The sequence below is a fragment of the Callithrix jacchus genome, chromosome 17 (assembly GCF_049354715.1).
Source record: "Callithrix jacchus isolate 240 chromosome 17, calJac240_pri, whole genome shotgun sequence".
Lineage (NCBI taxonomy): Eukaryota > Metazoa > Chordata > Mammalia > Primates > Cebidae > Callithrix > Callithrix jacchus.
In genome coordinates this window covers 18,552,655-18,569,438 of record NC_133518.1, presented here as the reverse complement: position 1 = coordinate 18,569,438, position 16,784 = coordinate 18,552,655, and the positions used below count along the sequence as shown (strand labels likewise).

The 16,784-nt window shown below is 36.0% G+C and overlaps 1 protein-coding gene and 1 non-coding gene across 14 annotated transcripts in view; both read left to right on the top strand.

Moving 5' to 3' along the window:
• The window catches only part of LOC103788721 (uncharacterized), a 682,665-nt gene that overhangs the window by 231,918 nt on the left and 433,963 nt on the right, over positions 1-16,784 (top strand). The window lies entirely within an intron of this gene.
• On the top strand, positions 5,434-5,624 carry LOC118149080 (U2 spliceosomal RNA). The gene has a single exon (XR_004736242.1). It is a non-coding gene; the product is annotated as a U2 spliceosomal RNA (small nuclear RNA).

Sequence of the window (16,784 nt, the reverse complement as noted above, 5' to 3'; positions counted from 1 at the left end):
AAACAGTGAGTAGAATCACGCCTGAAACAGCACGATTCCCTGATTCATTTGAGTTGTTTTAAGAGGACTCACGTAGCATTACTACCCTTGGACTCTTCCTTCATCAGTTGAAATGTAAACTTTTAAATCATTTTTTAATTTAACTTTCTTACTTTGTTTTTCAGTATGTAACCTGTCCATCCTTTTACTGACCTTTTTAAGTGGTTCTCTTTGTTATAAGAATAAAGTAACAGTGGCCTCTTACTAGATAATTATCAGGAAAACTGCAAGATCAAAGGAGGAATCCTTAATTTCATGTCTTCTTCTTTCTCTAAATCTTCTATGCTCTTTGATGTCACTCGTTATTGATCAGGAAAGAAAGTCTACCTCAAGTAGGGGTACGGGTCAGCAAATCCAGCTTCTGAGCTCAAAGACCATCATTTAAAATAAAAGTAGAGATTATTTTAATTGTTAATGAGTAGAAGAACTACATATGTTTTTTTTTCTGTCAAACACATAGCAATCAGGTCAAATTGAAATTATTTCTATTAAACCTCACATAATGAACTTGCCTATATTAATTACCTGAGGACAAGTCTATTTCTTACAAAATAAATATATTTGGCCAAGGCTTTTAACCCCTATCTCCATTTTGTAATTATCTATGCATAGATAGTTAGCAAGGACTGAATTCATTGTCTTAGTTTTTTTTTTTTTTTAAGGTACATTCTTATGCATTGGATAGCTATTTGTTCTGCTGGATAATTTCTGTTAATTAAAATTGATAATCCCAGAAAATGACACCCAGTACATTCATCTCTTGAGTCATTATCGCCTTCTCTAAGTTTTGGATAATAAGGTCATCTGCCACTTTGAAATGCTTCATGACTCAGCTGTTCAGAGATTGTCCATCTAACTGCATGAGATAATGAGATTCCTTTACTATCTCATGGCAAAACAGAACATTCTTTGTTTGCTTAGAAATGCTATCTGGAGATGAAATGGTACATCTAATATTTTATGACCTGCCATTTCTCATTCAGGGTTACTTTTCTTTTTTCCGTGTTATAGTCTAATACTTCTTGTTAAACGATGAAGCAGGTAACACTACCATTTGGCTTTAATGTTTGCCTACCAAAAAGCTAACTGTTCATCAAATTTGTTTTTTACTGTGGTTTCCTGGACCACTTACACATATGCATTGAAACAATTTATTTGTGTAAAGATTAACTGTGGTAATTTTATTGTTTTGAGATTACGTGAAGAGACCTTCAAAAACTTTTGATGAAACAAATAATAAAGTACAGAAACAACTAGTTCTGTGGTTCAACATTTGTATGTCTGTGCTAGAAGCTCTACATAAATCTGAAAACTTTTTATAAGTACTTTCAGAGTGAATATATCCCAAAACTTCAGGCACACTTCTAAGCCCCTCTTGTCTTCAGTCTGGTTGGCTAAGCCCAACAGTTGTTTGATTTCTCCTGAAGGACCCTCATGGTTTAGTGGCTTAATGAAGCAAGTTGGAAAAAGTTTTGTGCAGAACCTTTTCTGTGCTCTGGGTGCTTTATAAAATTGCACAGTATGTTCTAGTTTTACGCAATTCCCAATGATGGGTTTATTTCCACTGTGGCAAAAAAGGACCTGAGAGAATAACTGTGAATATCCTGCACACACATACACATGCACACACATGCACGTGTTAGCTGCCTCAAAGAGAGTATCCTCCAATCTTCCAAATTTTTTTTCTTTGGAAATTTGCCAGGATATCACGATCAACCTAATCGTGTGGAGAATGGTTTTGGAGTCTGCTGATTAACATTTTATTATACAGGAGATCTCTAAAAGACAAATTTGTCCTTTATCATGCTGATTGTTTCTCAAAGTGAAGATTTTCACAGGCAAACCATTGGTGCCATTCTAGTTTTCTTTATTAGTTCTGAATAATTCTAGTTTTTTTTATTAAAATGTTTAAAAAAATTTTTAAAACTTCTTTATTTAGAGAAGAAAAATAAGAGTACAATGTATGGGTCTGTTTAGTGTTTAGATAGATTAGAAGAGATGAATTTGGAAAATGTTCTTTTAGCAAACATAAATAGAAGTAGAATTCTGTCTTGTTTTGTTTTGTTTTTGAGATGGAGTTTCACTCTTATTGCCCAGGCTGGAGTGCAGTGGCGCAATCTTGGCTCACTACAACCTCTGTCTCCTGGGTTCAAGTGATTCTCCTGCCTCAGCCTCTCAAGTTGCTGGGATTACAGGCACCCACACCATGCCAGCTAAGTTCTTTATTTTTGTTTTTATTTTTATTTTTAGTAGAGATGGGATTTCACCATGTTGGCCAGGCTGGGCTCAAGCTCCTGGCCTCAGGTGATCTGCCTGCCTCAGCCTCCTAAGTGCTGGAATTATAAGTATAAGCTACTGCACCCACCCTGTCCTTTTTTTATAAGAGACAAAGTATTTCTCTGTTGCCCACACTGGAGTGCTATGGCAGGATCATAGCTCACTGTAGCCTTTAGCTCCTAGGCTTAAGCAATACTGCCGCCTCAGCTTCTCGAGTTGCTCTGACTACAGACATACACCCTGCACCCAACTAATTTATTTAATTTAATTGTTTTGAAATATTGGGTCTTGCTATGTTGTCCAGGCTGGTCTCAAACTTCTGAGCTTAGTGATTCTCCTGTCTCAGGCTCCTAAAGTGCTGGGATTATAGGCGTGAACCCCTGTGCCTGGCCTGTCCTCTCTTATTGATGATTATGATTTAAATACCCTGAGTCTTATGTTCTCATTTGTAGCAAAAAAAAAAACATTAAAAATGATACTTTATTTCATTATTTTATAAATTTGCTTTTATAGTATATATTAATTATAATCTGGTACTATGCAAGAGCCTCATATGTTCACTATTCCATGAAAAAGTGAATAAGGTCTCTAAGTCTACTTATGAAGTTTATGGAAACACTTAACTTGAATTACATAGCTAGGAACAAAATTAAAAGTGTGTTGTTAAAAGATAATTTAAAAATAAAATTACAGTACATATAAATGTAAAATGGACATATGCCCAAGATTTTGACTCATTAATTAATGAGATAACTGGTAAGATGTTACAATGAACTCAGAGATGAATTTAAAGAAACATATAAATGAGCAATAAGGAAAGGTGAAATGAATGTCCAAATACATGCAAAACTGCTGTGTCCACAAGGTAATAAAGAATTGCTTTCCTCAGGACTCTGTCCATTTGCATTTCTACAGAGAGGAGTAATTTGCATTATTACCAATTTTCTGCAATTTGCAGGGCTATAAAATAGCTCAAATGCAATGGAAGGCAGAGGTGACCAAGAAAGGCATGCTGGACAGTACATCCAGCAGTGTTTTTGCACTTTTCAAAGCATTTCCCAATTTTTTTCTGGTAGTATTAATGCTGTTCACATTGCTGTCTTTCCACAAGCTTTGTTCTTTAAGCAAAAGCCAGAAGTTTTGTTTGTTTGTGTTACTTTTTATGAGTAAATATCTGAGAAAAATAATTTGGTTAGACTCCAACTTATAATTTAGGCTACCTATTAAGAACTAGGATTCCAAGATGCATAGAATATGCTTTCTGCCATCTGAGACCATTTCTTATTTTGAGCAACAGTGTCTGGTATGGTGTATGCTGTAAGTAATTTATAAAGTATTGAGTGAGTGTGGCAGAAGATGGCTTGAGAGGATTAGAAAGGGTGGCTTTTAGTGACTTCTTCACACATGAACAAAGACCTTTTCTTATCATCCACATCTGATTCTCCTTATGCCTAACAGTTGGAACTGAGGAGAAACTTTCCTCTCTATGAAAGAAAACTGGTTGAGTGTGCTGTGCTTCATGTTAATCATATGCATGAACTCGTTTTTTTGTTTGTTTGTTTGTTTTGATACAAGGTCTCATTTTGTCATCGAGGCTGGAGTGCAATGGTATGATCATAACTTATTGCAGCTATGACCTCCTAGACTCAATTGATCTTCCTGCCTCAGCCTTCAGAGTAGCTGGGACTATAGGTGTGTGATATCATGCCTGGCCAATTTTTGTATTTTTTTGTAGAGACAGGGTTTTGCCACGTTGCCCAGGCTGGTCTCAAAACCCTGGGCTCAAGCCATCTGTCCACCTAATCCTCCCAGAATGCTGGGATTACAGGCACGAGCCACTATGCCTGGCCCATATACAGGAACTTTTAACAAAAAGTTGAAGAGATCCTAAGTAGAGAATATCCTAATTCAAAGTATCATGCTTTGGGGAAATAACAAAAAACTAAAACTGAAAAATGAATGAAAATAAAAAAAAATTTAGGGGTAGAAGTGGAAAGCCCAGTTTGAAGAAAGCTATGTGCAAACCTGGAGTCAGATAAGTCCAAGAGAAGACATTGAGTGTATCCTGAGTGAGTTTAGTAAAATTTAAAAGTTACTTAAAATAGATTTCAAGATGTTACTGTAATTGTTGATTTCATAAAAATATATATATTTTCCTTTATAGTGTTTAACCTTGCATGTTAATATCAAAATTTATTATAGCAGACTTTTCTTTTAACCTTTTTTTGAAACAAGGTTTGAAAGTTTCCTTTGTTCATTTTTCTGAGCTGAAGGACTTACAAGGTAGGACATAAGTGAGTCTTGTCCTTCTCATCAGTAGGGGCAGATGTTTCCCCAAGAAATACTCTTAGTAATAATAATTACAATCTGAAAAAAATCTCTGCTCTGTTAAGTGTGCTTTTAAGGAACACTCTTTCATTATAAAGCATGAAGCATTGTCCTATTCACCAGAAATCAAACCTAATACAGGCCAGCAAAATGTCCTGTATACAGTTGTTTGGGATCTCTTTGTGTGGCATGTGATAAATAACCGAAATGAAAGGAAGATAGCTGAAAAATTAATATTGCCTTTTGCTAAACTAGTGACAAACTTCAAAATGATGAATTATATGTACTAATTAATTTGTTCTCTTGCTTTTTAAAAATTCTGCTGTAGTCTATTGATTATTGGTTGAGTGTTATATAGAGATTAGGTCCTATTTCTCATTCTGCTATTTCTTACCTTTGCAACTTTCTTCTTGATGAGAAAGGAGCATAACTTCTAAATAAGACTTTTTAAAAACATTGAATTTTAAAATTTAAATAGTAGAGTATATGATTAAAGAGGATGATGTTTGTAATCAGAGCTTTACTGAAAAGTTTAGTGTGTATGGGCACTGTAGATGTGGCTGTAGAATTTATGTACTCAGTTAAAAATTGTCACCTGATAAAAACGAAGTTGATCTATTCAAATAGATGGGATTTGCATCTACAGATATATTACCACCTAAAAACAGAGATTGCATATATTGCTGATGGACTCCTAGAATGACTCAGGCATCTTTTAAATCTCAGTAAAATGATTATGTTATCTTTCAGATACTATCTGAAATATCACCAATATAAGATTCCTCATCAATCACTTCTCAACCATTTGGCTAAGATCAAGTAGAGTATCTATCTTTATCAGTTTAAGATCTGATGTCTCCTCTATCTGAGGATAGCATATTTAATGTATTTTTGAACAGGGAGAAGAAACAGGAGCTTGCTCTGCCCACTTCATGCCTAGAAGGTCCTGCACCTGGTATTGCAGGACCTCCAGAAACAATGGCTCCTCCCCTCCCACACGCATAAATTCTCACCAGTCTTGAGGGATGTTAAAGTAAGATGTGCTTTGACTGGCAGATCATAAGGGATATTAGAAATAAAGAAACTGTAAAGAAGTCATTTATCTTCAAATTGGGAAGGTACTCCTACCTAGTGGATCTAAGGGTTTGGCAACTAGAAAAGTGTATTCTGTACTATAAAACTAACTTAATACTTGATTTTAAACTCTGGAGACATGCATTGGGTACCATGTTGCCTCTTGTTAATCATCTGTTTTTGGAAATATGGCTAAACCTGTTCTCTTTCCTCATCTTTGAAGTGAGGTTAATCACAGCACAGGATAGTTGTGAGTAATAAATAAAATCACCTCTCCTAGTGCCTGGCACACAATCAGTGCTTATTCATTGGCATTGCCTCTTGCTAAAATCTGATTGGAATAATACATGAAACAACTTAGTACCTTTGCCTTGATACTTTAATGCATTCTTATCTGTTTCACCACAGTGGAGGAGTGCCACTTCATATCATATTGGTAACAGATACTTGTGTCAGCAGTTGCTGGATAATACTAGAAAGTCTAGGTGAAGTAGTGAAAAAATACAGAGATGAATAGTTTAAGAAAAGCCTCTTAACTGATTCTGATATTATTCCCTTTAATTAAATAATTGGCTTAACATAATTACAATCTTTTTTGAAGTATTTTGATGACAAGAAGAAGGCCTGTAAATGAAATGCACAGTTTTTTTGACTCTAGAATTATTAAATATAAATTGCTAAACTATAATTGTGGATTATAAACTAATCACTGATCATCTTCAGATGAGTGATTAAAGATTCAAACCTGTAGATCTGAAGACCCACAGCATCAAGGTGAAGTTGCCAGGGAAACGGATTTTTCTCTAAAACTTCTTTATCTACATTTTTGTGCAGAAATGGGCTGTACTTTTCCCTCAGAAATCCTAGCTGTCCAACCAAGCAGCCATTTCAAGCTAGAGACAGTCTTCGACACACCACACAGTTTTGACGACTAAGTGACAGCCAATCAGTAGAACTAGAAGTCTTTTCTTGAAGGCTACATACCAGTTTCAAGCAAAAAGGGGGAAAAGTTCAATGAGAGAGAACAAACTAATAACTATGTTGTTGTTCTTGGGTGCATTGTATATGCTGAAAAGTTAATGCTGTTTTTAAAGTTAATTCATGATAATTGAAAGGAAGTGCTCTGAAAGTGCTGTTAGTCTATTTATGAACCCAGTGCCCTCTTTGTCAATTCAGTAAAAGCACCGTTCAGTAAAAGAAAGGAGAGAGAGAGATGGCTGCATGGTGTGCACTTAGCCATATATGCGTCCTTCCCCTGTAAAGTATCTGTTTTTCTAAGTGCTTTTTTTCTTTTAATCTGTCTACCTCATTGAGTCAGCAGGGCTGCTAGTGCCATTATCACTCCACTTTGAGGAATGGGAAGGGCTGATAAATGTATTTTAGTCATGATTCACCATAAATCACTTTTGTTGCTCTGAGGTGTAGGTCACCATTGCAAGTATAGATCAGCAAGAGGAGAACTCGTGGCATAAGTGAATTAAATAAATAAATTACCATTTGGATGATCACATTGACAAATATTTTAAACAAACATAATGGCCAGTCTTTGTTAGAATGTGGAATATATGAATCATTTTCTTGAGTGCTGTTGGGAGTGTCTTTCATATGAAGCATGAACAATTCTATTTTGTAACAGCAAGAAGTTGGTAACACCTTTATCTTCAAGAATAGCAAGTTAGTTGTAATTGAATTATGCTTTGTTCAAATGATGGAATGCCAAGGAGACACTTTTAAATGGTGATGTAAAATAATATTTAATTACATGGAAAATGATCTCTGATAAGTGGAAAAAGAGAATACAAGATCATATTTTATATTTTGTTTTTTTTAATTGCATTTTAGGTATTGGGGTACATGTGCAGAATATGCAAGATTGTTGCATAGGTACACATGTGGCAGTGTGATTTGCTGCCTTCCTCCCCTTCACCTATATCTGGCATTTCTCCCCATGCTATCTCTCCCCAACTCCCCACTCCCTGCTATCCCTCCCCTATTCCCCAAAACAGACCCCAGTGTGTAGTGCTCCCCTCCCTGTGTCCATGTGTTCTCATTGTTCAACACCCGCCTATGAGTGAGAACATGTGGTATTTCATTTTCTGTTCTTTTGTCAGTTTGCTGAGAATGATGGTCTACAGATTCATCCATGTCCCTACAAAGGACACAAACTCACCGTTTCTGATGGCTACATAATATTCCATGGTGTATTTGTGCCACATTTTCCCTGTCCAGTCTATCATCGATGGGCATTTGGGTTAGTTCCAGGTCTTTGCTATTGTAAACAGTGTATATATTTTGTTTTAAAAAAAGTATTTCTCTATCTAGAATGAAAAGGATTAGCAGGATATGCATATGATATTAACACTAATTTTTTGGTCATGAGATTTTAAATGTTCTTTTTATGTTTTCTCAATTTTCTTTGCAAAACATGAACTATACGATACTGTAATAAATTTATAAGAAAATTATTAATTAAAAAATGTGCATGTCAAAGAAATGCTGTGAACAAAAAGAAATTAGAAAGTAGAAGAGGCTTATTTTAGTATTTCTAATTAATTGCCCAGCTGTACTACATTGTTCCTGAAAACTGAACCTTCCAGAATCCTCTGAAAGTAATACCATATTAAAGACAGAGACATATAGTGACCATGAGCATGCCATTGCGAAAAAGATACAGAAATATCAGCAATCTACAAAGGCTTACAAAAAAGTGAATCCATGATGGCCTCTTATTCAGAAAATCAGGCAGTATTTGAAAGTAATAAACGAGAGTGTATTTTTATATGTAAAACTGTTTTAAAATGTTTGTAATATAAAATGTTTATAATATAAAATATTTCAGGTACTAACTGAAAATTGCAGAAACAATTACAACCTTAGCTTGTGAGGGGAATTTGAAAGTTCCAGATGCTAGAATTGGCTGAGGTTCTTTGCAGCACCATCCATATAAAAGTGGATAGTCTGAGGGGCTTACACTGGTGTTAATGGAAGGAGCAGGGAGTCAGGTAAGTAGCAGGGAGTCTATTTACCTGTTGGCCTGTGTAACCTCCTTGGGCCTTGGTTTTCTAATCTTCAAATGGGAGAAAATAATACATACCTATTAAAGTTGTTAAATAAAAAGCATATTTAAAGTGCCTTGGAAAATGCTTGCCAAATAGCAGTGATTCAATGAATATTAGCTCTGTACTTGAATTTGGAGTCTCCCTTGGTGATTGAAATTTAATTACTAAAAAGGCTAATGGCTTTAAAAGTAGCCATTTTAGAGAGTGAATTCACAGCAGGGAGAAAAACTCAAGCAGTTATTCCTTTACAGGACTTCATGAACAGGTCTTGGGATAATTTATTCAATTTAAAACCAAAGGGCTATGGAACAGTGAGTTTTCAAATTTCTATCATTTGTTTGGGTTCATATTTGACTTTGATAAGTTCATAAACGCAGATGCTTTTAGCTACAAAACAAGTTGGAGTTTCATCACAGAAACTTCATATTCAGTAGATTAACTTGATTGGCAGCCATTCTGAGGGAGAGATTCAGAAACAGAATAACAAGTCTGTGGCAATTTAAGACTGAACTACTGAATGAGGAAATTAGGAAGGAATTTCATCATGATGCCATCTATTAGACTTCCATTATCATTATCTCAAGAAAAAAAATCATGGCTCTTTGCAAGACAATAATTGTTGTAGAGGAAAAGAAGTGCTAAAACAGTTTTATGAAATTACATTTTGAGGTGTTGTACAAAATAGTACTCCTTTTGAAATGTAATTTGCCTTTAAGCTGTTCGGAAGAGTCTGAACAGTGATTGTATCCTGAGTTTTTATCCAAAAGTTCAGTGACAGGGCAGCATCTGGGCTTAGTCCTATCTCTCTTGGCACATCCTGAGTAACTAAGACATAGATGTGGAAGCCTTTTCTGGGGTCACAGGGATCCAGTGGTTTCATTCAGCTTACAAAAGCAGAATCCTATTGGCATCCGGTCTTACTTCTTTGAGTCTATTTTGTTTTTAAATCATTGCAGCCTAGATTTCCTTTTACCTATTTGTAAGTCACACTAATTCTGAAATGATCATTTCACTAGCTACAGCAAAAATATTCCCCAAAGCTTTCAGGCTAAAACAAAGCAGTTCTGTGATTGTAAAAAAGCTGCAAACTTCTGAATTTGGTTGAGGAAAAGAGCACTCAGCAGTATCTTTTCAGGCTTGTAAAGCACATATAAATGGATGGTATTGGACATATGGAATTGTTCATTTTGCAAGAACTTACTATCAGATACTCTTAAATAACAGGATGAAGAACACATGCTTGATTAGCTCAGTTGTCTGTGGATAACTGTCAATGCTCAACCTTTCTTTCAGTTTTCAGTTTAGGGTGCCATATAATGCTTGTATATTCTACTTTAATACGATTATCTAGCCCACTAAAAACTTGCCATAGTGCATCGAAATATTTCTTCTCAGCAACACTGCACTTAAAGCTGCAGCTGGACCTTAAACTACAATTTTATGGGCTCTATATTGTAGACATACTCTACAGTTTTATTCAATCATGAACACATTTTCTCAATGCTTTTATTTGATAAAAAAAGCCTTTAATATTACACATAATACTGTTAGTAATTCTTATGGTCATCTAGGTATTGAATGACTGTTTTAGGTGTCATGATGTAAAAAGTAGGAAGAGGTGATAACCGTAGTGAATAGAAAATGTGCGCCTGCCACTCAGCTCCTGAGGAACGGTGCAATGCAGCAACAGGGCCTAAAGTGTGCATATACATTTGTTTCCCATTGCTGTCATAATACATTTCCACAACCTTGGTGGCTACACAAAACACCAGTTTATTATCTCGTAGTTCTCGAATGTGAGAACTCTGAAATGGGTCTCAGTGGGCTGAAGCCAAGATGTTGGCAGGGTCACATTCTTCCTGGAGGCTCTGAGGGAAAATTGTTTCCTTATCTTTTACATCTTCTAGAGGCTGTCCACATTCCTTGGCTCCTGTACCCCTTCCATCTTCTAAGTCAAACATGGTGTACCTAGTCTTTTACCCTGTCTGACACTGATTCTTCTGCCTCCCTCTTCCACGTTAAATGACCCTTGTGCTATTACATTGGGCCTACCTGAGTAATCCAGGATAACCTCGTTATTTTAAGGTCAGTTTATTACCAACCTCAATTCCTCTTTGCCATGCATGTTAGTGTTTTCTAAAGAAGCAGAACCAATAGGATATGTATAAATCTATATCAGAAGAGATTTGTTATAGGAATCGTCTAACTTGGTTATGGAGGCTGAGAAATTCTCTCATTTGCAAACTGGCAAACCAGTAAATCCAGGGGTGTTATTCAGTCCAAGTATGAAAGCCTCAGAATCAGGAGCTGATGGTGTAAATGCTGTCCAAAGTCTGAAAGTCCAAGAGGCAGGAGCATTGATGCTCAAAAGAAAGAGAAAATGGATGTCCCAGCTCAAACAAAGAGAGGGAACATGCCCTTTCTTCACCTTTTTTGTTCTAGTCAGGCCCTCAGTATGTTGGATGATGCCCATCAACATTGCTGAGAGCAATCTTCTTTATTTAGGCCACTGATTTAGGCTATCTTGCAAGAGAACCCTCAGAGACACACCCAGAAATAATGTTTTACCAGCTGAATATCCCTATCTCAGTCAAGCTGACACATACAATTTACCATAATGCCATATGACTACCATATTCACAGGTTCTGAACATTAGGATGTGGACGTTTTAAGTATTTAAGGTAATTATTCTGCCTATCATAGAATGCATTTCTATTTTTTGGAGAAACTGGAATATATTTTAGGTGAAATCTCTGGATATGAAAATGCTTAACTTTATGAGATACATAGCGTCTCCATGGATCTGCTTTGGCCTCTAGGCTGCCTGTTTATAGCCACTGGTATATTGCATGCCTGATTCTATGCAGAGCATGTGTGTCTTCTCACTTATAGTTTTTAAATATAATTGAGGAAGTAAACATTTAAAAATATGCATAAAACAATATTTTAACAACACACTATAAGAAACACAATATGGGGCTTTGGGAATGATTCTTGTTGGGTGAGGCAAGATAGGTCCTGAAAAAATATGATGGATTTGGACAAGCACAAAGGAATTTGAAAGACATGTAAAAAATATGGTGGTTAAGTGAAACAAGACTCTCAGGAGAAAGGATGAGAAAGACGATGGAGATGTCAAAAGGCTGGTCTTACTGGGTTAAGAGGAATCAAATTGACGATCATTTATTTGATAAAATGGACCAAGTACTACAGTTTTCAACATTTCGCGGGGAGTTTGGCTTTATTTTGTGAAGCGACAAATTTTTGTGGTAAGTTCTTGAGCCAGAGAAATATTGGATATAAGATTAGATAAGAATTTTTTTTAAGAATTATCACAACAGGGATGAAAGCACAAAGACCAGAAAGATGACTGTTTTGTTCTCCACGTGTGCAATAATGAGAAAACTAGACTAGGGTTTTCAAGGTGGGTTGAAAAAAAATCTAGAAAGACATTTCAAAGAAAGAATCAGCAAGACATGGTGAGTGACTGGCTCTGAGGAGTTAATGATAAAAAATATAATAAAAGTTCAGATACAGGTCTAGGAGCACAGAGAAATCATTGGTTGAGGTATATAGATTTGGGTGGTTAACACCATTGAATTACATGCATTTTTTTTTGTTCTAACAAAAAAGTGCTTGGGGCCAAGAACCAAGCTTTAAGAGATGCCTACATTAGATTAATGGGAAAAGGGTGAGACAATTAAAGGGAAAGGAAGAATGGAAGCATCTTAACACAGCATTCCAACACCCCAAAGAGAGGGAAGTTTTAGGGTAGAAAAAGAAGGATTCCATGATAACAAATACATGTTTTTGCAGTGTGAAAATTGCTTGACTGATATGGAAATAGAGAAGGAGAAAGAAAACTTGTTCAAAAGAGTTTGTGTTGAAATTTGAGGCAGAATTGAAATGCTATTTAAGGAAAAAAAAAGATGAATTTCATTATTTTTCAGGCTTGAAATGCCTGAAAGATAGAAATAAAGGGTAGTAGAATGATGAAATCAATGTCCCTGAAGATGGAGTAGAGTAGACAACTTTGAAGTGCCTATCAGGTCATAGTTTCATCAATGAGATGTGCTCATTTTACTCAGTTAAGCAAATGAACCTCTTTTCTATTTTATGACAATACTCTGTTGACTACAACAGATTCTGACTGGCCTGACTTGAGCTGAGCCAATCGGAATCTCTTTCCTAGAAATTTCTTACTGGGCTTGAGAAATTTATAATTTACTTCTGTGGATGACATAAAATGAAGACATATGAACTCAGGCTCTGAAAGAACTATGTGTATGCCCATCACAGCAATTAGAATGGGGGAGAGAGAAAAAGCAAGAGGGGCAGAAAGAAGTCAGGTAGGAAAGGACAGAAAGAGGCAGACATTGCCTACATTCCTCTGGCTCAGGAGTAGCTCCTTCTGAGGTTTCTCCCTTCTACTAGATTTCTATCATTATCCCATTATCTTTTCTGTATATCTTCTTCTTTGATTAAACAGGTTGAATTGATTCTCTTATTTTTAATCAAAAGAGTAATGAATAAGCACTGGGAAAAGTTAAATCCAGAACACTGGCTGGTATTTCAAGGACACCTCTTCCTTAATAAGAAGACAGTGGAGAGGGATTGGTACAATGAATGATCTGGAAAACCAGACAACCCGAAGTGGTACTTTGGAAGGCTCATGTTCTTCACCCTGTGATTAGTGCAAGCCTCAGTATAGAGGATGCTACTTCTGAGAATCTCTCCTTAAACCACTACTTTGGCTGAAGTGCCCTTTCAATATGTTTCCTCTGATATACTGCTGTGGCTATTCCTATCACAGCATTTATTATACTATATTTAAATTGTTGGTGAACTTACCTGGAGCAGACTCTAGACTTTAAGCTGTATAGAGTCAGGGATTATGTATAGTTGTTGAAGTGATAATTCATAGCTTCCCAGTGGAGACCAACACTTGTTCATTTTGACAGTGTCAGCAAAGCTTCAATAAGTTAAAATAGCTCTTCCCTGAAAAGATTAGAGTAGAAATTTAGCATTGATCCTTGCAACATCATAAGAATATGCCTAAAGATTGTAAATATGTTGTTTAATCTGTTAGTACAATGATGAAGTGTTTAAAGATGTATTTAGGGATTTATTTTGGGAAGTTGATGATTAAGAAAAATAATTACTTTCAGAAGCTATCTAAAAATGTTATTGCATGATCATGTTAGGGGTCTAGATCTAAGTATAAATGTGGAAGGCAAGGAAAAAGATGTAAGTTTCCTGATGATTTATGATTGCTTTAGCAGAAATATTTTTAATAAGGAGTATAAGGTACAGTTAGGGGGATGTATGATAATAAAATCAAGGGAAGGAACATAGCCATCTCATAAAATAAAATGGGCACTTGACTAGCCTACACTAGTAGTTTCTAGCTCTTGTAAGCTTTAGATCAAGCAGATCTCCAAGCCCATTGCTACCACAAGAAATACTCACTTCTTTTGATGGTCTCAAAGTAAAGAAATAAGCATGTAGCTCTTCACAATAAGGCCAGAGGCTTTTGATAGTAAGAAGAATGTGTAATAGTGATGTTACTATGCACATAGTTCAAGTATACTCTGACTTTTTTTGGATTAAACGGCAAAAGAAATAGCAAACAACCATTTTTCCAAGGCTTGACTATATACTAGACACTATGCTATAGGCCTTAGACAAATTTTTCATCTCATTAGAACTAATTTTAGTGGAATCGACTTTTAAGTGTTTGAAAATAATTTTGAAGATGTAGAGTTTTGGCTCCTTAAATTAAGAAGAGATTTATTCATTTGTACCCACATTGTGCTTTATCTTTAACCTACACAGAAATGCAGCCAATGTGTAACAGGGAGGACACCATGTCATTTATGTCAGTGTTGAAAGGTGTCAGATTGTCAGTCCTTGGTCTTCCTGCACACACTCGAGCTATCTGAATCAATTCTTTTTCCTCACTGGAACCCATTCCATCATCTTCCGAACATATTGATCTTCAGTCATGCACATACTCGTCATCCTCCTCATGGTGTTTCTGCCTGCAGGCCTCTCCTTCTCATTATTTGTATATTGGTGACTCTGTCCTCACAGCTGATACCAATCATGCTTCTTACAAGTGCATTTCAAAGGCATGGAGTCTCTAGTGTTTTACTCACAGGAAAATAACACTGGCTTCTCTCCTTGGTACTGCAGTGTACCTACATTCACTTAGCTTATTTAATTTGACTGCTATTCAAAATTTAAAAAAAAACTTTTATAAAATTTCATTCATTTTCAACCCCTCCACACATTCCCTTTTCATATTATACACAAGTGGAAAGAGAAGAGTTTCATGTAAAGAACACATAGAACAATTGTAGCACATAAAAAAGAAAGAATCAATATTAATCATGACCTGCAGTCATACTACCTTTGGCTGTGATCATCTCAGAGCTCCTGAGAGGGGCTCAGCTGGCTGCATTTTTTAAAAGAGGACCCTATGGGAGAGCCAAGAGGTGATCAGAAACACTTCTGGGGATTCTGCTTGTGACACTTTATGCTGGCAGTTCTGCAACATAGCCTTTCTTGAAAGATTGTGTATGCTTACTGGAATGCTAGTAGAAATTCTCAAAAGATTGTTACTAGTCTATTGTGATCAGGGTAGATTGACTCTACCTCACCTATTGGGTAGATTCTTTACAACATTGGGTCTAACTAGATTCAAGAAAAAAATAATAGCAACAACAACAGTTAAACCTGATTGAAATGTTATGATGTAGCTGCTATGCAGCCTGCTTCATCTCATTAAATCCTCAAAAATGTAAATTAGCTTCTAGCTGCATATTATAGGCAAGGAAGTTGTGGCTTAGAAAATTACGAATCATACTTCATCAATTTTGAGATGTACATTTTCACATTTTAACATCTCTGAAATTGGACTGCTTCTTAATATTGATGTATCTCATGAAGATAACTGGCAGTTTTATTTTATTTTTCTGGGTGGCAGAAAAAATACTAGTGTATCTTAAATTCAATAATGGTCTAAGTTTTACAAAATATGGTGTCTTGTCCAAAGTCACCCAATTAGTATGTGGCAGAACAGACTGGAAATCCAATGCTATGTTATCAAATGTTATAGTTCCAAGAAAGGTAAACTAGAGACTAGGTGGAGGTGCCCCAGCTCATTAGAAGTAGTATGTTCTTGTTGAAGTTGTGACAGTCTTTCCACAGGATGAGATGGCACTGATAAAGGGTTTCTAAAGACCTTTCCTATTCTGGCCCCGGGTTTTAGGGAAAGCAATTATGCAGGCTACAGGGAGCTATATCTCAGTGGCTAGAGGGAGAGAATAACCTTGGAAATTTCTTTCAGTTTCAGTCCTTCTGATTCTCATATTTGCTATGAAGATAAACAGTGTCTCTTTGCATTCTCTTTGTTTTTAGAATCTTGTACTCCCTGAACTTTTTCTACACTGTCTGCTACAGTCCTTAAATATGCAGGTTATCCTCCCAGGATTTATAACCTAATTAATCAATGACAAGGACAGACATCTCTTTGCTTAGGGACAGATAGTTTTCTGTTACATATTAGGAAATGTGTCTCAGAAGGCATTTATCTTTCTTTACTTGCCATTCATATTGAGGAGTAAGAGTGAGAAAAGCAATAAATGTTTATTTCCTCTTCTGTTTCATCATCGTTTGTATGGCTCATCATGTTTTGCTGCCTCCTGTTTTAGTAGCACCTCAGAATGCCTGCCAGTCTGTTTTAGAGACAGTTTATTGACTATGATAGTAAGAAACATGCAGCTTATGTTTCTTCACTTTTTTCCTGCTGTATTTGCCTTTCCTAGTTAATACCATCAGTGACAACCGTTTAAAAAGTGGGAACTTGTCAAGAGAGCTGGGGAAAAAAATGTAATCCTGACTTCCGTGATATAATATTAATGAAATATTTTGGTATGCTCAACCCTCAATTTAACACTGTCTTGGTGAGTGAAACTGTCTTGTAATGAGTATTCTTAAGTCAC